Genomic DNA, 26,732 nt, shown 5'->3' on the forward strand with positions numbered 1-26,732 from the left:
CCCATCTGGATTTTGGTACCAATAAGACCCTTTTCTATGACCAAGAGAGACTGAGTACTATATCTTCAATGACAAAACTGCCAGGGGACAGAACTGTGGATCCCATCAGGGTTTTATAGAGTTCATTCTAGGAGATGCGTCCATAGTGCACCTGCTCAAAAGAACTAGAAAAATTCTCAGTAGAGGTAAGTCAGTCCTGACAGGATACATCAGTGAAACTTGCTCACAAAAGATGTCATTGGAGTGGCTACTTAGAGCCTAAGTAGAATTCTAATAAGGTGTAATGTCAGAGGGCAGCTGGGAAGGTTGGCGATTAGATGGAGGGAGAGGCAGTCCATCAGGATGGGAGACAAAGCTAACAAAGACACAGAGACCCCAAAGTGGGTGGCTTGTTTCAGGCGAGCAGCAAATATACCCGTGGGGTTAGATAAATGTGCTAGAAAATGAGGCCAGAGCAGTCAAGTCAATCATGCAAGGCTTAATTACTTGCTAAGTTTTAGAATTTATTCTTTTGTGAGAAGTCACTCTCTTTTAAGCAAGAGAGCGGCAAAAATTATGAATTCTGGAAGTATAACTCAAGAATTCAAATTGTAGAAATTTGAAGTATGAATAGTTTTAAATCGTCTTGATAACACATATGATACATGTATATTACAGATGTTACATGCTCAACTCTATTTACACTCATGTTTATTCTGATCTGCAAGACTGTAACAAAATGGCAACAGTGATTATCACTGGTAATAGATTACTGGTAAAAGATTACTTTTTATCCTTTGTACTTTGTACTTTTATCTTTGTACCTCTCCCAACTATTTACTAATTAACTGCTCTGCAAGTCAGTGAAATGGCACCAATCAAGCCAGTAAGGAGAAACCTAACAATAATCTAGGACAGAAAAGATAGGCCCTGAGCTTTGACTGAAGCAGGAGACAAATATGAGATACATTTCTGTATTTCTAAGGGAGCATTGACCGGATTTGACAATAATTCATTGGGGGAAGTGCTTCCAGTGGTGGAGCAAAGATGATGCAGAAGTTTCAGAATACAATGTAGCAGGAAAGATGAAGGTTCCATTAACTGAAGGAGGAATCCCAGAAGAAACAGATCTGAGCAGGCAGTCATGAGGGGTACAGGTATGGCGCTTCATTTTAGATATGCACAATTTGAAGTGACAGTTAGACCACCATGCCTTTGAGACATCCCAAGGGCTGTCCCAGAGAACCAAAATTTTTAGCTAGAAAGGCATAAAAGAATTGATAAGCTATTTCCAGAGGAGCTTGAAAATACCAAATGATAATGAGTATAATCAGCCGTAATAAAAATCTCAGACGCCTTCATAGGTAGATTCACATGAATTGTTTTACTAAAAGATATAAAGTGATGCACTCTTAGAAGACGGATATAATTGGCAAATTACAGTTAATATGCTGTGGGATTATTAGACGTTCATATATAACTAAAAATGCAGCAAATTCAACCACCTCATGATGAGGAGCTGACAAATGACATGGAAAGTCTGTTTGAAAAAATACATTCCTGCCACTTGTCACGGTGTTGTCTCAGATGAGGTACATCAATAAACATGTCACTCACAATGTTTTCACTTCCTCCCATGAGACTGTCAGCGAAGCGGAGTAAGAGAACAAAGTTGCTGGCCTGGCTGTAGAGTCAAATATTAACAACAAAAACTAAATAACCCTCTTGGTATCAATGTTATGCTCCCTCTAGGTTAGGGAGAAAGGGGCCATGTAAGAGCTCATCAGCATTTGTAGAGATACACAACAAAGGCTGCTCATCCTTTTTGAATCACCATCAGGGTCCAGTAATTGCATTGCTAATTTTGGCAGCATGTTGAATACATTTCAAAAAATACGTAATACTTAGCTGGAAAATCAACACTGGAAACTATCTGGCATTAGCACTCTATTGTGTGACCTTAATTTATTTTGCCAGATGAGTGGCAGAGACCAAAATGCAGATAAATAAGAGTTAGATGTAGTAATCAATGTGACTTGAGGCAAATCCCTCATGTTTTTGAGCTTCAGCTTCTTTTGCAAAATAGAGATTGTAATAGCAATCTATAGATTGTTGGGAGAACTGACTCAGATAAGAAATTCAGCATCTAGGAAGTTCCTGTTAAAGGTGGTATATTGAACAAAAATATATCATTCTTGTAAGGTGAGCAGGCTGACTGAAATGAGAATGAGGGTGTTAAAACCAAAAAGAAGCACAAATTCACAAGGAAAAAAAAGCAGAAAAGGAGAGGAGAAGACAGAATATGAAAAGAAAGTTAAATAGCAATTGATTTAGCTGACATGGAAAACTGGATTCTCAGCCACAGGGGAACAAATGAGGAGCTGCTTGGTTTGTGCCACAGATCCCATATCAGTCAAGATTTCATGGCATGAGAAGCAGGTGTGGTAAGTAAAGACTTGTTCAAAAATCAGCTTAAGGAGTGTCTAGATCTCTGCATTAGTCATGGTCCTCTAAGAAAACAGAATTGACCGTTTTTGGTAAGAATTGTCTTACACAACTGTGGGGATGGGTAAGTACAAATTTTGTAAGGCAGGCCAGCAAGCTGGGGACTCTGATGAAGGTGTTCAATGACTTCCCCAAGAGAAACTGCCTGGCTGAAGTAGAGATGGAAATTCTTTCTTCTGCCCACTGAAATCATCAGTTCTCCTTTAAAGACTTCAGTTGATTGAATGAGACTGCTCTCATTGTTGAAGGCAATCTCCTCAGTTGATTGTAAGTGTAAGCAACCAGAGATGCGCTCAAATTAATTCCAGGAGATGCCCTCACCATAACAATCAGGCCAGTGCTTCCTTGACCAAACAGCTGGACACTATAACCCAATCAAATTGACTCATTGACTTAACCATCACAATCCACTTTTCAACTCAGCAGCTATATCCACATCCATAAACTATACTTACACTCTAAATAAAAACAATAACAATCATATTTTTGCCTAGTAGTACTAAACTGCCCCGCATGCAACAAGAAATGTACTAATTGTTCCTAGAATAAGTTGCAAGTCCTTGGGTAATATTCACTCTTAAACTTGATATCCTGTAATTTAAGTATTATAACATGAAGCTAAAAAATTTCAGTCATATGATGAGGGGATAAGATAGGGAGGAAAACAAAGATATTTGCTTTATGGATATATATACAAACATGCTCATAACAAAAAAGGAGGAAATATCTGTAACCATTATAGTCCTCATTTCTGTAACTGATCACATGGTCATAGAACTACCTTCTTAAACTACCCGTGCCATGTCCCCTTTACCCTCAGTAGACATCTCAGCTGACCATGGTTCTTTGCCTGGTGGGGTGGCCGAAACCTTCATTCCTGAAATTTCTGGGCCATTGGTGGTCCTGCCTTAATTGGATTGTTGCAATTTTCCATTGACTTTTATCACAGGGCCCGACAGTACTAAGAGACACCCTAGAGGATCTCGTGAATATGAGATTAACTGTTCTTTACCTCCTTCGTGCAGTTGCAGTCCTATTTCCCCTTGATAGTTAGGATCAGTCACCCTACCAGTACAGTACCCCTTCCTTGTCTTTTGATTCAGAAGTCCAAAGCGGGCAGGTGACAATCTTAACTTTCAGTTCAGTGGAATCACTTTTGTGTCTCATGGTACGAGCACTCCTCCTTTTGAAACTAAGACCTGTAGACCAGCAGAGCTTAAAATTTCAGGGACAGGAAGCAAATTTTTTTCTTTTTTTGCTTATTTCCTATTTCCACACCTTAATTCCTGAACCCATGAATGATGGCTATGGGAGAAATGGCACCATAGAATGAATTGCAAGCATACATAGCCTCCTGGAGAACATTTCCCCAGCCCGAAGGGTATTGACCCATAGTTGGTGCCATAATTGGGTCTTCAAAAGGCCATTCCACTGTTCTATCTGGATGTATCTGGATGATAGAGAACATGGTAAAACCAGAAAATTCCATGAGCATGTCCCCATTCTTGTATTTCATTTGATTTGAAATGGGTTTCTTGATCAGAAGCAATGCTGAGTGGAATACCATGAGTCTGGATAAGGCATTCTATATAAGTCCACGTATGGTATTTTTGGCAGAAATATTGCATGCATAGGAGGCAAACCATATCCAGAGTATATGTCTATTATAGTTAGAGCAAAACTCTGGCCCTTATATGATAGAAATGATCCATGTAACAGGGTGATCACCTTGGGGGATGGTGCTATATTAGGGGTTGAGTATTGGTCTCCACTGTTTCAGATTTGATTATGCAAATACTAAATACTGTGGAAACAGCTTTGGAATTTTTAATGGGTAGAGGCTGGAAGAATTGTGAGGTACATGATAGAAAAGACCTAAATTTCTTTGAAGAAACTGCTCTAAAGGTACAGTTTAGAACACTAAAGGTACTTCTACTGAGGCCTTAAAAGAAATCATAAATGTGTTATTGGAAACTGGAGGAAAGGCAATCTTTGTTTTAAAGTAACAGAGAACTTTATGAAACTGAGTTCTGATATTAGATAGAAAGCAGAACTTGAAAGTGATAAACTTGGATATTTAAATGAGGAGATTTTGAAGTTAAGTGTGGAAAGCATAGCCTTGTTTCTCCTTGCAACTTATAATAAAATGTGAGAGGAAAGGGATGAGTGAGAAATGAACTCCTAGGCACAAAGGAATCAGACTGATGATTTGGAAAATTCTGAGCTTCTAGAAAGCAATTCCCCAGAGAATAGTGCTCCATGTGAGCACTATTGAACATGGCTCCAGTCACTCATTTTAGTGGAAGTCGGGCTTGGAGATGCAATTATCTCCTAGGCACAAAGAAACTGGAAATTGATGGTTTGGGACTGAATGCACCCCAGAAAAAAGGACATCTTCTTAAAGTTAATCCATTCCTGTGGATGTGAACCCATTATAAATAGGATCTTCTGATTAGGCTACTTCAGATAGGTGTGAACCACCTCAATCAGAATGGGTCTTAATTGTGTTACTGGAATCTATTATAAGAGACTGGAATTCAGAGAAAGAGAGAAATTCACAGGAAGTAAGAAGTTGAAACAGTGTCTGGAAGAGAACAGGACACACCAACAACATGCCTTGCCATGTTATAGAGGAACCAGGGATCATTGGCAGCCCATCCCAAAATGCCAGTCACTGGGGAGAAAAACTACTTCGATGATATCTTGATTTTGGTATTCCCCTAGCCTCAGAGCCATGAGTGAATTAATTCCCATTGTTTGAGCCAAACAATTTCATGGTAATTGCCTTACAGCCCCATATCTTCTCCCTTTGGTCCATGTGGCTGAGCAGCATTGTTTCTCCCTCTTCCTCTCCATCAAAGCAGAAGATTACATGATATCTTTAGTTTGTGTAAAATAAAGTATGGCTATATTGGGGTGGAGGGCATAGCACAGTTGAGGATATTGGTAGTATACTGAAAACAATGAAATTAAATAAATGTCTATATAAAAAATGGAATTTAATCCCATAATGCTTTCCAGAATCCTTCAGTCTGCTTATACATACACAAGATATTGAGTTACTTTTCTTATGTAAAAGTGATGAGCTCAAGAGAAAACCAAATGGCACTGATGCTAGTGGTTCCCAAAAAGGATACAGCCAGATTACACCAAATTGAAGCCATCAGTGAACAATTCCACCTACATAGCTTCTATTCAGCTTCTTTGTGCTATACTCTTAAACAGGAACAGACAGCCAACAGTCACTAAATATTTGGAACTACTGTTTCATATGAATGATCAACCAAAACAAATAGAAATAAGCAAGTTGGAGGAACAGAGACTAGGCAAGAAAATGAGAAGTTAAGAATATTCATAACATTTTTCTAGAATATAAAGAAATACATAGGCTTCCTTGCTTAACATGCAGCCACTAGTCACAAGAGGTTATTTAAATTGAAATTTAGTAAAAAGTATATTAACTAACAGCTACCACATTTGGGAAACACATATTATAGAACATTTCCATCACAGCAGAAAGTAGTATGGGGTGTACTTATAAAGAACAACAATTAGGAGCATAATACAGCTCTCCAAAATAAGAAAAACATGATGCTAGAAATGAAAACCTCAATGTAAGAGATGGAAGATAAGGATAAGGAAGTTTCACGGAGAGTAGAATACAAAAACACAAAGGTGAAAGGAAAAGACAAGGTTAGTCTAGAAGGCCCGACAACCAATTGAAATGATATCCAGAAAGAGAGTTATAAAGAGAGGAAATCATCTAAGAGACAATACAAGGACAGTTCTAAGATTGAAAGACATACTGTCCCAGACTGAATGTCTCTATTCAGGGACCAGTACATTGGGTGAAATTGATCTATATCAAAGCACAATATTATAATGTTTCAGAACACTAGGGAAAAAGAAAATTCCAAGACCTGCCCAAGTTGAAAGAAAGGATAACATTTGAATGTTCAGAGATTCAAATAATTTTTCATACATAGGAGACACTGGGGACAATACTTCGAATATTCTGAGGAAATTTATTTCTTAGAATTCTTTACACAACCAAATTTTGTGAGTAAATAATTTTGTGAGTGAAAATAAGGACATTATATATATATATGTGAACTCTCATTTTACCTTCTAAACACCTTTTCCAGTAAGTTCCTGGAGAAGGTGTACCATCAAAACAAGGAGTATGTCAAGAAAGAATAAAGATGGAATTCTGGAATTACATGATCCAACTCAAGAAAAAAAGAGAGATAATAGTAAGAAAATGATGACAGATTCCAGAATGATAGCTGTCCACTAATGATAGAGAGCAAGTACGATTGAACAGCTAAAACATCCCATGGAAAGATGAAGATGTTGAAACTAGGAGATACCTGATGTGTTAAGATAATGTTGAGAGGAAATTAAGACAACTGGAGGATAGTTTGGAATTGAATTAGAAATGCCTAAAAATTTAAGTAAATAGGGGAAAATGCAAAAATCATTAATGTCAGGCAAAATAAAAAGTTTGGGAATAAGGAAATTACAGTATACTACAATGAATAGACTTCACATAGCCAAACTAATGTGAACACTGAATAATGATCCAATAATAGTTAGCATAAAATTATATTGGAAGGATGGAGGAATGAGAATTGTTTGTGCCTAGTATGGGGGGAGTGGAATTTGTGTGACTACTATATTCTCATATTTCATATTTGGAAGGACTAGATAATGCCAGAAGCTAAAATTCAATAAATAGCAGTGTAATCAAGTCACATAGGTATATGGAGGAAAAATGGAAGTATAGTTGCCTCTGTGGAACAAGAAATATTAGGGAGGAGGAAGCCAGAGCACTGATATTTGTCATAATAAATCTTGTTGCTGAACTTGACTTTTTATCTATGTGAATGCATTACTTTGATGGAAAAAATTCTAAAATGTATTAGTAAAAGAGATTAGCATATTACATGGTATATATCAAATCTGAATAAATGTTAGTTGAATCTTACCAACTTTATTTTTACTATGATTGAATATTTTCTTATGTCAGACCACTCTCAAATACACACAGCTATAAGTAGATTAAGTTTGGCTTATAAAAATGTTTTATGTTGTGTTAATTCCTATAGGCCTGAAATTGTAAACCAGCTATTCAAAGGCTGTAGATCTTTTGATGTATTTTCTTTTTTCCCTTCCTTTCCCTTTGCTTCCCTTCCCTTCCCTTCCCTTCCTTTTCCTTCCCTTCTATTCCTCTCTCCCTCATCCTTCCTCTCTCTCACCTGCCTTTAGTGTTTCTTTGGTTTGTTTTTCAATGAGAGATTTTACATAGACTCAAGTTTTCAAGCTTCTCTTGAACTGGACATCATTCCCATATGGCTACAATCAGCTGGAACTGAGTAGTAGCTACCCCCTTTTAAATGGGGCATTTTCCCTGTAATTTACCAATCTTTCCACCCACACCCATTATCTTACACTGAGCTCCACTTCGTGATGTTGCATTATATAATCTGACACTGGAGACCTCTGTATTTGGAATTCTTACTTATAAAATGAGGAGTTATTCTCCCATTGATGACATCAGCTATCAGACTGTTGGGTAGAATATATGTTTGCAACAATTCTCTGCCATTAAACAAGTGCTCAGTCCATGCCTCATTTATCTCTGTAGTCCCAAACTTTAGTGTAATATCTGTAATATGCTAGGTACTTAATAAATATCTGGAAGATGAACAAGTGGTAAAAAGGAGCATATCATAGTGAAGGTGTTGATTGAGGAGAGTTAATTTCACTGTAGGAAACAATGATGAGTTGATACTGGGTGTTAGTAGAAGCTCACACATTAATATGCATCCAGACTAGTGTAGTAGTCATAGCTATATGGCAGCCTTGTTGTTTTTTTTTTTTTTTTTTTATGTGAAGCAGAATAGGATTTATAGATAGATGGGATATGATCTGGGAGGAGAGAGGAGTCAAGAATGACACCAAGCTTTTTGGCTCAAGCAACTGAATGAATAAGGTTGCCAACTTAAGGGATGAATAAGACTTGAAGAGAGGTAGGTATTCAGGGGTAGGATGAAGAGCTCTGATTGGGACCTGTGACGTTTCAGACACCTGTCTCCCTCCTACATAAAATGTCTGTTGCAAATATGAGTTGAATTTGCAGAAGAGGCTATGGCCAGAGATGCAAATGTGGGAGCCATCATTACATTTGTCGTCTATACCCTTGATGAGATTGCCTTGGGTAGGGGCATGGATAATGTGTGCATGGAGGCTTTCAGGGCCACACCCAAAAGGGCAGTTCTTCTCTTCCTTCCTGTCAAATGTGTTGGGGGAGTGGTGGTGATTTGTCCTTGATTCCTCTTTGTAGCCCCTCCAAAGGCAATGCCAGAGGAAACAATAGGTATTTTCAGCTTAGATTTATAGAGAACCTACTAGTTCTCTATAAATGGTAGCTTGTTGTCTATGTGGAAGACTTATTAATGAACAGTTATAACAGTAGAGATGCTTTTAAAAAATGCTAAGAAGTTTAGTGGTAAAATTTGCTCCTACCATACAGGAAACCAGGGTTTGATTCCCAGCAGTGCACTCCCCCCCCCCCCAAAAAAAAATAACATATGGTGCTGCAATAATGGGATATTCACATGGAGAAAGAATGAAATGTGACCACGCCCCCCTCAACATACGGCATTAAAAAGAATTAAAAAATGAAGAACTATGAGAGCAGAGAAGAGCTAACTGTGCCTTAGAGGGAATCAAAGAATGCTTTAAGAAGTGACATTAGATAGAGTGTCTTGATGAATGAGAGTTAGCCAATTATGTCCAAAATTCAGGCTGGAAATAAATGTTGAGAGATCTAATTCACTCATTCAATCACTTGTTCATTCACCCGCTCAGAAATTCAGTGAATGTTTATACAACACATACAGAGCTGAAATAGAAAAGATCCTGCCCTCAAAAATCTTAAAGTCTAGTGTGAAACACATTTTAAAATATTACAGTAAAATATAGCAGATGGTAGAATAGCAGGAACTACAAAGAACAAGGAGGCCTGACTTTCTGAGGAGGTCATCGGCATAGGGTGATTGTCAAATTCCAGAGAACACATGATTTTTCTGAGAATGCCTCACTCTAGGTACTGAGCATTTAAGCATATTCATAATGAAGAGATAAGGAAAAGGAGAAATGCAGTGAGATAAACACTAAGTGGTCTAAAGGGTACAAGGAAGAAAACAAATCTATGCATATTGAGAACTAATGAATCAAAGTAGAAGTTGGTTCTTCAGCAATAGAGTATTTTTCATACACGGTTTTGTAGAAATGTTAATAAAGTTAAGATTTAGTGGACTTTATTTTGTAAAGTATATAAGGCACAGGTTTTAAGTATGTAAGGTATAAATTGATGGACAAGAAAATAAAACGAGGAAGACTAGACCAGATTAACCTTTCCTAGACTGTATAGTGCAGAATTTGGATTCCTTAGAAGGCATTTCAAAAGTAGAGTTCCACAGAAAAAAAGATGTAAAAAAAAATTCTGCATATTGTATCCTTTAATGGAGTTTATAATGTTCATTGGCATACTAAATATTAACTATCAGAAATATTAAACATATAAAAAAATTCCAAAATCTAATAAACACAGATAGAAAACTTCATCTCTGCCCCTCATTTCCCTAATCTGTACTCAAGCTCTCAATCAGGGTGACTTTGAAAGGCCAACCTTCTCCACGATGGGTTTTCTCCTTGTAAAGCTGAGTGGGGAGGGTAAAACATTTCTTTATAAAATATATGTGATATATAAACTCTAGATCTCAGGATTTTTGAAGCTTAGGATGGAGCTTCAAGGAGTCTTGTCATAGTCAAGGGTGAAGCTTCAAAGAAAATATGCTCACTTTCAACCGAAAACATTCCCGTCCTTCCCTGTTGTGACATGCAGGTGATTCAGGTGATAGGGGAATAGAATATATGGTACAGAATTGATAGTTAAGTGCACCTAAAATGACTTTGTAAAAGTTTCTCTCTCTGAGTCAAGCTTGGTTTGGCACATTTAGCGCTCTCGTGGCTGACTGGGTATATTCTCTTCTTAATAATTTCTAGTGTCTTCTGTATTATTTTAAATTATTGCATTTTCCCAAAAGAAGCAGAGCTACAAGGGATATAAATTCTGGGAGCCATTATAATACTTGCTTTAATGATTTTATGGAAAAGATCTACTTAAGCCACTCAGAACCATTTCCAAGATTAAGAAGATCACCTGCTGCAGAAATGTGCAACATCTTTTGAGTTACAACCCCCAGTATTGAAGCAAATAACTATTATATTGTTATGTAGGGTAAGACTTCAATTTCTTGCCTCAATTTCACAATTTGAAAGCCTCATGTGTCAGAGTTCTACCAACTGTTTTACATTCAAGGAGCATGAGATGGGGAGAGAGGAAGAAATTTAAAGTCTGGAAGAGCTGGATCCAAATTCTGGTTTTTCCATTTAGCAGGCAAAATGTAAGTCAAGTCACTTCCTTTTTTTACATGGGCAGGTACCGGGAATCAAACCCAGGTCCTCTGGCATCACAGGCAAGCATTCCTACCTGCTGAGCCACCATGGCCTGCCCTCAAGTGCCTACCTGCTGAGCCACCATGGCCTGCCCTCAAGTCATTTCTTTTTCTCTGACCTTAGTTTCCTCACTTGTAAAACAGAATGATCCTTAGCTCACACCGTTATTGTGAGGCCAAAGTGAAATGAATGTCAAGATGATCTCTGCCCCCTTTTCGGCTATTTCCTGACTTGCATTTGACCCTTTAGTGAAGAGCTTGAAGTGCTTTCACCATGCTGTTTTATAACTCTGTGTCTTTGCTTAATTGCTTTCCCCTATCTGGAGGCCCTAATCACTCAGTCTTCTTCCTTCTTTAACGTATTTATTCCTATGTCTCCCATTAATATTTTAGCCCTTCCTCACAAGTCTTCCTCCCTCATATTCTAACAGCACCCTATGTTTACCTTAGCATTATCTGTTTATAGTTGTGAATCTCAATAAATATTTTCTAGAAGCCAGGGACTCTGTCTTTGCTCCCCTATGTTTTTCAGTGTCTACCACAATGCCGGGCACATAGAAGGCATGCAGCTGATATTAATGTTCCCATAATAAGTCCATATAAGTGAGTGGCAATGATGAAAACTCTCAGTATTGTTGATGGTGTTTTCTAGTCTATCTTCTACACACACACACACACAGACACACACACAGCCCAGAGGCACAGCTTGATGTTCTCCCAATAAAAATAAACCCAATTAATACAGAGACACACGACAATGATGTGTGCTACTGTATGCAGTATTAATTATTATCATGGCTCTCTTGTTAGCTGCCTCAGAACAAGTTCCTTCTTGAGCATTCAATTTAGACTTTAAAAAAGCAAGGAGGAAAGTTATGGCATGCTAATTAGCTATAACATCCACCTTTACATGGTTGATTGGAGATGGCAGGATCAGACCAAGTGGGCAGAGGAGCTGCAGTGGGATAAAGGTTAGAGGCTGCAGCATCCCTCTCTCCAGCTTTTCTGGCCCAATAGGTCTATTCTTTCACCCATCCCAGACCTTCAGCATCAAAGGGTTAAAGGGACTTCTATGTAAACAAAAGAAAATCTCATTATAGAAAATCATGAAGCTGAGATTCTGATGTGGCTGATGAGTTCTACCTCAGTAAGAAAGTAAATTTCTTTTCACTGAAGGTGTCCCACCTTTTGGTTCACATGCATTCTCATAATGTTATATACTGACCTTATAAATATCCATTTTATGTTTCCCTCCCTCATGGATACTGAGGGTTTTGAGGGCAGAAATTGAACTTTTGAAATTTCTTTATCCCAGGACTGACATAACAGATGCTCAATACACATGAACTGGGCCACCATGCGGTGGGAGTATGTATGGGAAAGTAGACTCTTTGATAGGACTGAAATGCGTTCTCCAGCTTTTGCTCACTTTGTAGAACTGTCAACCATTGGGCTCGAGAGCTGCAAAGCAAGGGGCTTCTTGCTTCCAAATGCATCTGCCATTCTTGATTAGTTTTTCTATCCATAACACCTGCATGTTTCCCAATACCGGCTAAAATGGATGGAATGAAATTGAAATACACCTCCTGCTTCCTTTTTCTTCTTCAGCCTTGAATCTAGACTCACCACAATGCCATGTGCGTCAGGCTTCCTTCTGTTGTTCAGGATTGAAGAGACTTCTAAATCAAGTCATATCCAGCTCTCAAATGAAGCCCCCAAGTCATAACACTCAAGAGACCACAAAGAAAACAGAAGAATTTTCAGAAATTCCTTTCCTCTCCAGTCAAAATTCCCAGTTGAGAAACCTGGACAGACTGGAAAGGGAGTGCATAATATATAAATTTAGTATTCTTTATTAATTTGATACCAGGCAGAGATCTCTGTGAAAGGATTGAGAAGCATAGAGGAGGGAAAGATCTGACTACCCAGTATAAAGATTATTTGAAATATATTATCTTGTTTAAGCCTTACAGCAGTTCTATGATGTAGGTATTGTTAGTATTCTCACTTTACAAATGAGGGAATGGGTTTTGAGAGAGCTTCAGCAATTTCTTCAAGGTCACACAGATAGTAAAGTGATGAACCCAAACCCTGAATCCATCTATGGTTGGCTGATTACAACAATCAGTTATTAATCACTACCCCATATTGCCCCCGGAAGCTGTTGATGATCAAAATAGCCTAAAGGACTACATAAATACAATGCTATACTTACTTTATTCTGGCTAAGTTAATGCTACAGTTGCTTTTAAAAGAATTGTAAACCCCAACCCCCAAGCCTAATATCTACCAGAGCCCTATTTTTTCTTTCTATTTTCTTACATTATTACTGATTTTCAATCTAAGAACTTTTTCCAGTATCCCATCCATAGCTTTCTTGATCATCTATAGGATTTCAGTGGGGAGATTTGTGAAGGCTGATTAACTGTCACTTATCTGCTGTGGGTCTCATTTCTGTTATTCCCTTCCTTTGCTGTCAAGCAAAGTCATGGGATCAGGGAGATAGACATAAGGGAGTAGAGACTACAGTGTTTTAGTTGTGCTCACCAGAGAAGCAAACTGACTTTGCATATCCCCAGTATGTGTTTATTCTGCTGAGATGCAGGGAGGCAGTGAAAGAGCAGAGCAGCATGTGTGTGTGCATTACTGAAGATGATCAAAGGAAGAGAGGTATTATGCACAGCTCTTCCTCTTGCCTGGAGAATTTACGGTAATGTCTTGGTGTCTGATAAAGAACAGAGAGCCACAGAAGCTCTGGACTACTTTTATAATCTCCCGGATGTGATGAGCTCTAGAAATATTGGGAAATGGCAGGAGTGAGAACCACCACTGCAGTGACATATGAAAATACATGGCCAGTGACATGGCCTGCTCCATGAAAAAGGAGCCCATTACCTTTCAGTTTTTTTAAATGAAACATTATACTAGGAATTGTATACCACATATACAATCAGGTATCCCCTGATACCCGAAGGATGAAGCATCGTTTTTCAGTGAGGTTACTAAAGATACCATTTATCTGGCCCCAGCTGGCTTTTTCTCTTGCCTCTACTCATTTTTCTCTGTATTCCCCATACTCTAGCCACTCTGAGCATTTCACCCTTCCCTGTAGTAACCAATCCTGTGCCTTTGCACATGCTGTTTTCTCCAGACTGATTTTTTTTCTCCCTTCCTTTGCTGCCACATCTGCTCAACCTTGCAAATGGCTCCTAATTTTCTAAGACCCACCTCTTATGTCCCTGCAAATGAAGTAAAGGGTAGGAATAGGGAAATAGGAGAAAGATATCAAGAGGAAACTGAGGAGGTCACTTGAGCCAAGTCCTGGAGTAAGTGAGGGAACTGGCCTTGTAGGATTTGGGGAGGGCAAAGCTCATGAACAGGAACATTCTTGGAATTTCCTGAGGAAGATCAAGGAACAAAGTATGGCTGAAGCTGATTGTATAAAAGAAGAAAAGTTCAGTAAGTGAGGTCAGAAAATAAGTCACAAGATATAACAACCATGGCCCTGTAGGTTATAACAATAATTTTGAGCTCTTCTAAATGTGAACAGAAACCATTGCAGGGCACAGAGCAGATGGCCGACGTCATATAGTTAACTTTAGCTTAGGGGAGAGAAAAGGCCATAGTAGTTGAGGTGGAAGAAGAGAGTCAGGTTGCACACAGGTGTGTGCAGTATTGTACAGAGAAATTAGGGAAGCCAATTTGGTTTATCCCTTCAGCCCACCTTTTTTAGCTGAGCCCATCTCTCTTTGAATACATTGGGACCTTGCTGTCCACCATCTGGAATGCTTTTCTAGATCTTAAAATGAATCTCTCATTCTAGTCCTATAGATCTTCACTCACATGGTGTCTCCTTAGAGAAGATTTTCTGATCGTTCTATCTAAAGTCAGCCACCTCAGTAAGCATATATTGTACCCACTAATGCATTTCCTTCATAGCACTCATCACTACCTGTATATCTCTGGCTTACTGATTTTACTCATTCTTTATATGTTTCCCCCACTAGAATGAAAAGTTTTGAAAGCAATGAACTAGTTTGTCTTGCTCACCAGTATATCCCCACTGCCTAGCAGCTATGTTTAGTACATCCGAGGGACACAAATAAATACTTATTTGTTGATGAATAAGTGAATAGTAAAAAAGTGGATTGGATGAATCAATCAAATGGATAAGGTGCTATGGTACTCACAGGAGGTGTACATTGCCGGGTCTTAGAGACAGGGTTGGGCACTATAAGGTGATATTTAGTTATACATGGCAAAGCCTAAATAAGTCAGAGTGGGTCTCAAACATGGTTGTTCTCTGATAAAACTCACATACTATTGGAAGAGGCAGTCATTACAACAATAAATTACAATAAGCCATGAAGTCATTGAAATATGGTCACCCCAATGTAGGAAAACATAGAGGAATTAATTCATCAGGAGAAGCTGGGACAATTTTCATAGAGAACATAACCCTTCATTGAGCCTTGAGGGATAAGTAGTTCGCATGTTATATTGGAGATTCTATGTCAAGTGGTTTTATAGCAGTAAAGTATAGCTGTATGAAGTGTTAGCAGTGTTTGGGGAGCATCACTGACTCTGTGGTGACTGATTGTATATGGCAAAAGAATAGATATGATGTAGCTAAAGAGTCTAATGGCACAAATAGTTACAGAACTATATGCCTTAGCACACAAAAATTAGGCTGCCCTAGCACACCAAGAAGTTCGGGCCTCATGCATAAAGCACTAGGGAACCCTGGAATATTTATAAAGTAAAATGGAATAATGGAAAAGAGAAACATATAATACACAACAGATGAGATCTCCCATTCCTGTTATCTTAGGAACATGCACTAGGTACAGTTAGGGTAACATTTACCCTTTCACATCACATCGCAGTCTGGCTGAGCATTCCCTCTTTGTCCCTGTTGAGGGTCTCTCACTTTAGATCACATTGAAAAAAAATGGCAAAATGTTCACACAAGACAGGAAACTGCAACAGCATCCAAAACCCATAAAACTTGGTTTTAGTGTCTTCTTACCTAGTGTTCCAATCTAAGCTATTGTACTTGCTAGGGCATTAGCTAGCTGTGTAGGCGTTAAAAGCGTGGGTTCTGGGGACTGGCTGCCATGATTCATGCCCAGGCTATGCCCCTTCCTAACTCCATGAGCTTTGACAAGTTCTGTTGCCTCTCCATGCTTCATTACCCTCATCTGGAAATGAGATATAATTTAATCTGCTTCACAGAGTTGAGAATGAGAGGAGTTAATACATGTAAAATACTTAGAACAGTGTCTGGCACTGAGTGAATGCTCAGTGAGTGTTAATATTTTAGCAACCCAAGTTGGTTATGGATTACAATACAAGATACCAAACTGTTGAAACCCATACTGGACAGAACCCTGTAAACAGCACTGATGGCTATGACTTATAGTTCTTTTATTGAGGCTTGGACTTAAGCTGCGTCCCTCTGCTTCCCCAAACAAAGAAGATTAGTAGCACTTATTGAGCACTTACCATCTGCTAGGTGCATTTGCATGCATTATCTCATTTACCCTCACAACCATACAATGATTTATATATGTGCATGTAGTTATTTGTATGCTACATGTACCTTGCTTTATTGAGAAGGAAAATGAAACATAAATATGTTAAGCCACTTGCACAAGATCACACAGCCATCTAGGAAATGTTAGGACAAGGAGTCTAAGTAGATTAGTCTGATTGCAAATTCATTGTTCTCTTTAGCACACTACCTTCCTTGTGAAGCTTTGAAAAGTCAAAATGGTCAATTTTTTCAGTTTCTGAAAAAATACTTTCTATAGCTAGCAAGTATTTTGGGGGGCTAACATGCAAAAAAAAAATGTGATTTCTTTATAATTGCTTTCTTTTGTGCTCCTTATGTTTGTATAACAGATTTTTTTCCCTGAACTTTCACACTTCTGGTCCCATTTGCTTCTGATAGCAGCAAATATGTTATAGTTCCCTTTTTATACCAGAAAAAAAACTAAGTAATCAGGTTGTAGTCCCTTATCTTTGCCTTGGGTTGCTTTGAATTGAAACTTCTGGTCTTTCAAAGTAGTTTTGATGATGACTGTTTTGGAGGTTACCCTGGATTCATCACTCTCACAGACACTCAGCATCCTTGGTATTTTATGGCAAGCATCCACATTTATGCCCTGTTGTTTTCTAGGGGCCCTTTAAAGATCTCAGTATCAGTATGAACCTGAATAGTACAACTGAATATTACATTAAAATGATAGAAACACTCTTGAATCAAATTAAAAAAGGGTCAATCACGAAGGTCAACATGTATAAGGCTGACATTTTCAGATCCTCACCTTGTGTTGCAGGCTTGAAAGTGGGGCCCAATAAATTCGATGAGCTGAATAGTACAGATAGTTCAGTTTCACCTTTTCTGTGATTATCAAGAACTTCCTTCCTAAATGATCAACGTCTGTGTGCTCGAAGTAAGGGGGAAGGGTGCATTTAGCAATGCCCTCTAACTCTTTCAAAGTTATTGCATCTCCTAGTCAATGTTATATATTTCAATTTTCTGGAATGTCATGGAATCCACCCTTTTTGACATGAAGAAAAAGAAAATTATTTGGATTATAGTATATAAGACACTGATTGGACTAAAAACCATAGAATAATATGCAATTATAGGACATACACATAGTTCTTATATTGTGTTTATTAAATTGGATGTTTACATCAATTGAATTCAATTTTTTTCATATTTCACTCAGATATTGTCATCTTATAACAAAAATATGTTGCTTACGTGTGTGAGCACAGTAAGAAACACGTTTGCTTTTAGTTCATTCAACATAAAAACTAAAATAAGTCTAATAAAAATATTTTAATTTATTTCCCAATGAAGTTCCCTTATATGTTTGTAAAATGGGCTTATTTTATAGTGTTGATTAAATCATTCATTCATCCATTCACCTAATATGTGTTATTTATTTACTAACTTCCATCACATCCTAAGAGCCCAATTTATGCCACAAATTATTTGTTCATGCTGTTTAATCCCTAAAAGAAATTGTAAAGTAGATATTATACCCAACTGATGAATAAATCAACTAATATCCATTGAAGTTCACCTTCTTCAACACATACATGAAAGTTGCATCCAATATATCATGATAGTTTCTTTTTAATGATTTACATTTTAAGATGGCAGAACATTTGACAACAAAATTTGGACAAACGTTAAAAAAGAAAAAAAAAAAAAAGCCAAGACAAAAGAACCTCTGAGTTCCAGCTCCTACCAGGGGTTTTGCCGTGGGATGGACATAGCCAGCAGGATCACTAAATATTAAAGGACCTGAAGCTTAGAAAAAATTGGGAGTCTTAAAGGAGAAATATGCATTTGCCTGATTAACACCTACACATTCTTTTATTTTTATCTCAGGTCTTTATTTGTACGATATTTTGAGAGTCTACTATATGCCAAATACTTACTAAAAGATATTAGGGAAACATTATACACAAATTAAAGGGGAGAAAACATTTTGTCCTTGAGGAGATTACATTATAGTCAAGGGACACAGACCAAAAATTTAATCAATAAGTTAATTATCTAATGTATTGGAATGTTATAAATCCTATCAACATGAGGAAGAGAGAGAGAGAGAGAACAAGGTATGGGCAATCCAGCGGCTGTGAATGGGGTTGGGGGAGGAAATGGGTAAACATATTTTCCATGAACAGGAAAATGGCACTTGAGCATAACCTTTTCATCAGAAAAGCAGCTAATGAGGAGGTATAGTGGGAAAAATGTTCCATAGAGGAAGCAGCCATTGCAAAGGCCTAAGATGGGCATGTGCCCAATTTGTTCTTGTAACAGCAAGGAGGGCCAAGTGTTCTAAGGGGAGCATAGTAAACATGAAGTAAGTGATATGAATGGGAAGCAAATTGTATGCTAAAGCAAGGATTTTTCTCTTTGACTTTGGGAATGGGGAACTCCTGGAGATATGTGGCAAGATCTGATTTATGCTTTAAAAGACTAATCCTGGCTGCGGATTTAAGAATAATATAGGGGGCAAGGGTGGAAACAGAGAAACCAATGGGAAGATTATTGCAGATAAGAAGGAGGGTGAGTAAGCTGGGTGGTTGGGTTCTGGTATGTTTTGGAGATAAAGTTCATAGCATTTTATGATGGATTGGAAGTAGGTGTGATTGAAATAAAGGAACAAATGTTTTGTTGTAAGCACTTTTACAGACCAAGATGGGAAGGGAAGAGCAAGAGATCATTTTTGGGCATTTTTATTTTGAGGCAGCTTTCAAACACCAAGTGTAGATGCTGTGTAGATCTTTTGCTGTATGAATTTGAAGTTCAGGGGAGAGTCCTGGGCTGAAGCTACAAAATTTGAAGTAATTGCCATTTTAAAGCCATGGGATTAGAGAAGATCACAATGGGGATTGAGAGCAATTAAAGAAGAAAGAACAAAGACTAAGCATCAGTGCACTCCAATCTTATGAGGTCAGGGAAAAGTGGGGTATATAGTAATGGAGGCTACGAAGGAGCAAAAATGAAGTAGGAGGAAAACCAAGATGACGGTGTTATTCTGGAAGAGGAAGTGGTTAACTGTTTCACATGTTGCTGATAGTTCATGTTAAGAACTGAGTAATGAGCCATTGGATTGACAAAAAAAAAAAAAAACGTATATCATAAGTAGTATTCATAAAAGAAGTTTTGACGGCATGATGAGGCTAAAGGTCCATTTGGAATAGTTTTAAAATGAGGAAAATAATCAGAGATAATTATAACTAATTCTTTCAAGTTATTTAAATAGAAAGGGAGCTAAGAACAGGGATAGTAATTGGAAAGTGAAGCTAGGTTAGGAAAGGTTTTTTGTTTTAATATGTAGGAAATGCAAACAAAATGTTTTCTGATGAGAGTCGTCTAGTATAAGTAGAGGAAAAAATATGCTATAGGAGGGAGGAGAATTGCTCCAATTGGATCTAGGAATGTGTAGTATGATTGTCTGGCTGCCATAAGGACCTAGATTCCATAATCATGTCTTAAAGAGAGACGAATCAGTCCAGTGGTGTAACTTTTTTCTTGAGGAATAGTGAACTGCTGGATGCAGGTATTGAATGCTTCCAGAGTTGGATATGACAGAGCTTTGCCAAGTGAATTCTGCAAATAATGAGGGGATACGTAAGTCGAGAATGTGAGCAGAGAAGTGATTAACATGGTGATCATGAAATTTAAACAATGTAGGGAGAGATTATAGGACTTCAAAGGTGAGGAAGACAAAAGAAAAGATTAGAACAAGCATAGAAACTCCTGGCAAGGTCAAAGGAATGTAGGCATTGAATGTATTAAGAAGTGATCTGGAAATCAGGTAGTCAGAGAGTAAGATGTTCATGTTTCTGCAAGGTGTTGAAAATGGATGGTATACAGGAAAAAGTACAATAAATGCAAGGCAGGGTCTATAGAAAACAATAACATTGTAATATGCTTCTACTGAATGTAACAAAGGCATTATACCAAAACTTTGTGTCAACAGGCAGGGGTGGGGGGTAAGGATTCTTTGTAGAAGAAAAGGAAATGTCTTTGTATAAATTGTGGTGGTGAAGGCATGTCTCTATACTTAGGTTGGATTGTATGATGTACAAATAAAACTGTTTAAAAATGAACAGAGAGAAACAAGTGCTAGAGAAAATGTGAAGAAAGAAATGTACCTATTCATCATCAGTAGGAAAACAGAGATGCATCTCCTTGAAGGTCAGTGTGTGGGTCCACGGAAGGCTTGGGGTGGGGTTGTCATATGATCCTGCAACCCCTTTGCTCAGTATATACCTGGAGGAATTGAGTGTGGGGACAAAATGGACATTTGCACACTGGAGTTTATGGTGGCAGTGTCTGCAATCCACAATGGATGGAGGTGGCCTTATGGTACAATGACTGAGGAGTAGAAGGGGGAACTAGGGTGTATACATACAGTGGACTACTGAGCAGCTACAAGAAGGAATAAGGTTGTGAGGCATGCGACTAGGTATATGAATCTTAAGAACTGTATGTTGAATGAAATGCCAGAACAAAAAGACAAATATTATCATACTTCAATAGTATAGATATAAACACTCGGTGACCTGAAGTCCATAGCATGGATTATCAGATTGGGGCCTTTCGTAAAGGGTCCCAAAGTGTAAGCTCTTACAGCAGTTACATATATTCAAGAGTTGTAACCGTTCTTTCTAAATTCTGAGATACTGAGCTGTTTGTATATAATCTGATCATTCCCAGAAACTTCAGGTATTTATCTAACACCTGAGACTCAGAGTGTTCTAGTTTGCTAGTTGCTGGAATGCAATATACCAGGAACAAAATGGCTTTTTTTAAAAGGGGAATTTAATAAGTTACTAGTTTACGGTTCTAAGGTGGAGAAGATGTCCCAATTAAAACAAGTCTATAGAAATGTCCAAAGGCATCCAGGGAATGATATCTTGGTTCAAGAAGGCCAATAACATTCAGGGTTTCTCTCTCATCTGAGAAGGCACATGGTGAACACAATCAGAGTTTCTCTCTCTCGGCTGGAAGGACACATGGCGAACAGAGCATCATCTGCTAGTTTTCTCTCCTGGCTTCCTGTTTCATGAAGCTCCCCAAAAGGTGTTTTTCTTCTTCATCTCCAAAGGTTGCTGGCTTGTTCTCTCTGTTTCTCATGGCTATGTCATTCTTCTCTGCTCTTTCTGAACTCTCTCATTCTCCAAAGTGTTTCCTCTTTTATAGGACTCCAGAAACTAATCAAGACCCACCCAAATGGGTGGAGACATGCCTCTACCTAATCCAGTCTAACAACCACTCTTGATTAAATCACATCTCAGGGAGATGATCTAATTACAGTTTCAAGCATACAATGCTAAATAGGGATTAGAGGAAACAGCTGCCTTTCCAAAATGGGATTGGGATTAAAACATGGCTTTTCTACAGTACATACATCATTTCAAACTAGGACATTTCACCCTCTGGACCCTAAAAAAGTCCATAAGATTTCAATGTCTGAGAGCTATTTATCTTTGGGGCTTTAGAAAGTGGCAGTCCCACCCATTCCAAGGGCCTTTGCAGAGGCCTGCCTCTGTCTGAATGCAACCTTGGGGGATATTGTGGAGACCACCTTTTTCTTGGCTCCACCCTCTCCAGGGATCATGGCATCATTTCATACATACATCATTTCAAACCAGGACACAGAGTTAGAACACTGAAGCTATGAAAGTCAGCAGTACCCCATACAAGAACTGTTTAAAAAGTTGAAAAAGTGATCAGACTTCATTAGATATATGAAGGATACTGATGTAAATAGGACTAAGGTACAGCAGAATACAGAGTAAAGGATGATATCATCCATATTTTAAAACTTCAACTTCTGTGTGAGACCAAAGGGAAAGATGTTTATTTGGTGCAAAATTTATATTTTGGGTAGTGTATTACCTAATTTAACTTGTATAATCCGTTTGGTTGAGCACCATAAGTACATGGAATCTTGAATAGGATGTGAGGTTTTAGATTAGTGTGATGCCTGATATATCCCAGAGTAATTTGGACAAAGAATAAAGAAGAAATTGTGAAGTCCCCTTTGGAGACTGCAGAAAAGGGAGGAAATATTCAACTTGCTCATTTGGAGAATTTCTGATATTCTCACAAACAGTGGGGACAACCAATTCAATAGGCTGAGCCCTCAATCTTGGGGTTCGCCCTTATGAAACTTATTCCTGCAAAGGATTGGCTAAACCTACTTAAAATTTGCCTGAGAGACACCCCCAGAGAACCTCTTTTGTTGCTCAGATGTGGCCTCTCTCTCTAAGCCAACTCAATGGGTGAACTCACTGCCCACCCCTCTTGTGGGATATGACTCCCAGAGATGTAAATCTCCCTGGCAATGTGGGGCAGAACTCCTGCAATGAGATGGGACCCAGCATCAAGGGATTAAGAAAGCCTTCTTGACCAAAAGGAGGAAGAGAAAAATGAGATAAAATAAAGTTTCAATGGCTGAGAGATTTCAAATAGAATTGAGAGATTATCCTGGAGGTTACTCTTATGTATTATATAGAGATCCTTTTTTAGCTTATGGCATATTGGAGTGGCTGGAGGGAAGTACCTAAAACTGTTGAGCTGTGTTCCAGCAGCCTTGATTCTTGAAGACGATTATATAAAGATATAACTTCTACAGCATTAATGTGTGATTGTGAAAACCTTGTGTCTGACACTCCTTTTATTCAGGGTATAAGCAGATGAGTAAAAAACTAAGGATTAAAAATAATAAGTAATAGGGGGTAAGGGGTAAAATAAATGTGGTAGATAGAAATACTAGTGGTCAGTGAGAGGGAGGGGTAAGGGGTATGGTATGTTTGACTGTTTTTTCTGTTTTTTCTGGAGTGATACAAATATTCTAAAAAAATGATCATGGCAATAAATACACAACTATGTGATGATATTGTGAGCCATTACCATACACCATGTATGGAATGTATGTGTATGAAGATTTGTCAATTAAAATATTTAAAAAGAGATGTTTATGGTTGAAATTATAGAGGTATTATAGTTATGGATGATCAGATCTAAGGAAATTTAGGTAGAAAATGGCTGAGGTAGAGTGAAGGTTGAAACCATCTCAAGAAAGGAGACAGGTCAAGTTGCTGTGAGGCCAGAGTGTTAGGAAGATCATCTATTTATGTATATTACACTAGCTAAGACTTAAGGTAAAAGTTATATTGGCTAGGATGACAATGAGACAAGTCTGAAAGGTTGGGGTTCAAAGCTGTTTATTTTTTATTTTTTATGGAGTATGGTAGCGATGTGCCTTTAAATGGTTAATAACTGGCACTCTACAGAACAAACTACCACCCAAAATTATATATCCCGGATTTGCAGTGTTTTCCCAATTTCCAAGGTATAAATTGCATCAAGGTGTCTCCAAGCCACTATCAGATGTTACGGAACACAGAGTTGGGAAGAAACATGCACACCCAGCTCTCGGGAGCAGGTTCCAACCAGCTCTTGCATGCAAATGGAATATGGAGTTTACCTCCACTTGAAAGGCTAGACAGGAAACAGAGTCCCCAGATGCAGGAGGGGACCAAATTTCTGTAAGAGCAAAAAGGTGAAAGGGACATTCAGAGAAGAGTTTGAAGATGTAAGATATTTTGCCGGTGAATATCCTGAATTCCACAAGTTTCAGTGGAGGGTGGGAATGAAACAGGAGATTCTGCTTTGGGGAGATTAGAGTGTAGAGGTAAGGAGTAGCCTGTATATCTGGGGCTTCCTGGGTTGGTGGGCAATAACAGGGACAGAAGGCATAATAAGATGAGATCTGGTAGATTTAAAGCTGCAGTGGCATTCTCTGTGTTAGTGAGTCTAAGAGGTGTGTGCTTGGCTCTCTCTTGACCTCTGTCTGAGATGGAGTGTTTCTACTTCTTTGTAGGTGGGCCCTTTGTCTCCTGTTGATGGAGTTGAGGATATCTAGGGAAGTCAGAGCTACTCAGATAGTATGGGTACTCTCTTGGCCTTTGAATCACGTCATAGTTGAGGGCCTCCCTTAACTCATTAGGTTGGATTATTTGTCTGTCCTTTGTGCTCCTCAATCCTAGGTAAAGCTCCAGCATTTCTCTCAAATCACAGTTGCAACTTTTAATTTACCTCACTGTTTTTCCAAAATGGCTGAGTTCTTTGAGGCAAAAATTTTACTTTATTCATCTTTGCTTGCACAGCTCTATGCCAATCCCTCACATGAAGCCTAGAATATTGTAGTCTTCAAAGAATGCTAGTGATTCACCCTCATAATATGATTGTGCTAAGCACTTGATAAATATCATCATGTGATCCTCAAAAAAAATCATATTTTATTCCCCATTTTACAGAAGAGAAAACTGAAGCACAATGGATAAGTAATTTTCCCAATGTCAAAAACGTAACAAATGCCAGAGATAAAGTATGAACTCACACCCTTCTAATTTCATAGATCATGCATTTCACTTTTTTATTAGCTCAATTCCTAAAGAAATCAACTGTATCCATATGTATGTCAAAAATAAGGAGCTTTAGCACTTCTCAGCTGTGATTATAGTCTGAGATTCTTAAGCAGGATTGGGTTTAGTATTTGTAATTCAAAGGGCACCTGAACTGACAGGTTTAGATGGGACTACAGAACAGTCAAACTGATAGGGTCTTCCAGCTGGTTGCCATGCATCTGGTTGAGAAGGAATCTGATAAATCAAACTAAAGATTAGCCAGATGTTAGCTTAAATTGGGGAGAGTGACAGATACTTAGCAGTCAGAAAGGATAAGATGTCAGCATCCAAATGCTAATGGATTTCTGCACAATATTCATCACAGGTTTTTTAAGTCCAGAGTGGAAAATCAAATCAAGTCAGTTCAACAGATATAGATGAGTGTCTATTATGTGAGGCAAATATGAGAAAAAAATGCAAAAGATCTGTGGTCTATGTTCTCATGGCTGTCGGAGTTTAGTAGGGAAGATAAGCATGCAATAGCTATATTGTGATACATAAATTGCTTTGATTGATGGGCATATCAATATGCACACCAACCACATGTAGTGGGAGCAACTGATACTGCTGGAAGAGAATCAGCAAAAGGTGTGCAAAGGAGGTAATATTTGATCTGGGCCTTGACAGAGTAAGGGTTTAAAAGTGGAAAGGTTGGGAAAAATCTTCCAGGAAAAATGAATAGCATGAGCAAAAGCATTGGGCATGAAGGGCATGGCACCCAGGAGATGGTGCCTCTTTAGTTGTGACCGAAGCACTGACTGTAAGAGCTGTGAGTAATGTGCTGGAAAAGTATGCTGGGCCTGATGTGCTGTTCTAAAAGTTTGGACTTCAAAGTAATTTCAATGTTAAATGCAATTAACTACATGCTTATAGAACTCTTAAAAGAGCCAAGTATTGTTTAGAAATGGGGTAGGAGGGATGCAACCAGGTAGGAAATGACATCTCTCTCCTTAAAAATGAGCTAAGGGACAGCTTAGGGAAGACAAAGTAATAGATGTAAAATACATAAAAAAAAAAAAAAAAAGCCAATTGCTAGAAAGTGTATATTGGGTAGTGGAAATTCTGAGAAGGGTAATAGCATTATGTTTGGGAGTCAACAGGAAGGCTTGAAAAAGCAGGATTTTTATTCTGGCCCCAAATGTATGGGTAGAATTTGGTTAACTATATTTGATTAATGTTTGTATAATGTCTCAGTTTATGACCTTCACATTCCCCATTTCACTGATTTATTATTACAACTCTGTGACATAACGGCATCTCAACGCACATGTGTCTAATTCCATAGCTTGGGCACATCACATTTTTGTGAACTGGAAATCCTCAGAAAGAATCATTGGAACAGAGACTGAGGAAAGCTCTCAGCAGGAGAGCCCAAGCTTGCATGGACATGTCAATATGTGTCTATATACAAGCACATCATCTCTTTTGAGGACAATCCTAGAAGTCACGTGGTTCAAAGGCTGCCCTCAACCCCAGCCCTAGGAGAAAAATGGTCACAGACATAGAATCAGCTTTCTCTACATTCCCAACAACCTCTTACACATATAAGATCCAAACCCAATAGCGAATTTGGCAAGGAGCCATTATCTGTTTCCCTTCTGCAAAGAACACAATTTTTGAAAGACTCACTCCACAGACTCAGAAGACTAGGGAACTTTCTGACCCTGGTGACATATTACTTGTCATGGTCAAGATTATGTTGAGCCC

Source organism: Tamandua tetradactyla, chromosome 8, assembly GCF_023851605.1.
Source record: "Tamandua tetradactyla isolate mTamTet1 chromosome 8, mTamTet1.pri, whole genome shotgun sequence".
NCBI lineage: Eukaryota > Metazoa > Chordata > Mammalia > Pilosa > Myrmecophagidae > Tamandua > Tamandua tetradactyla.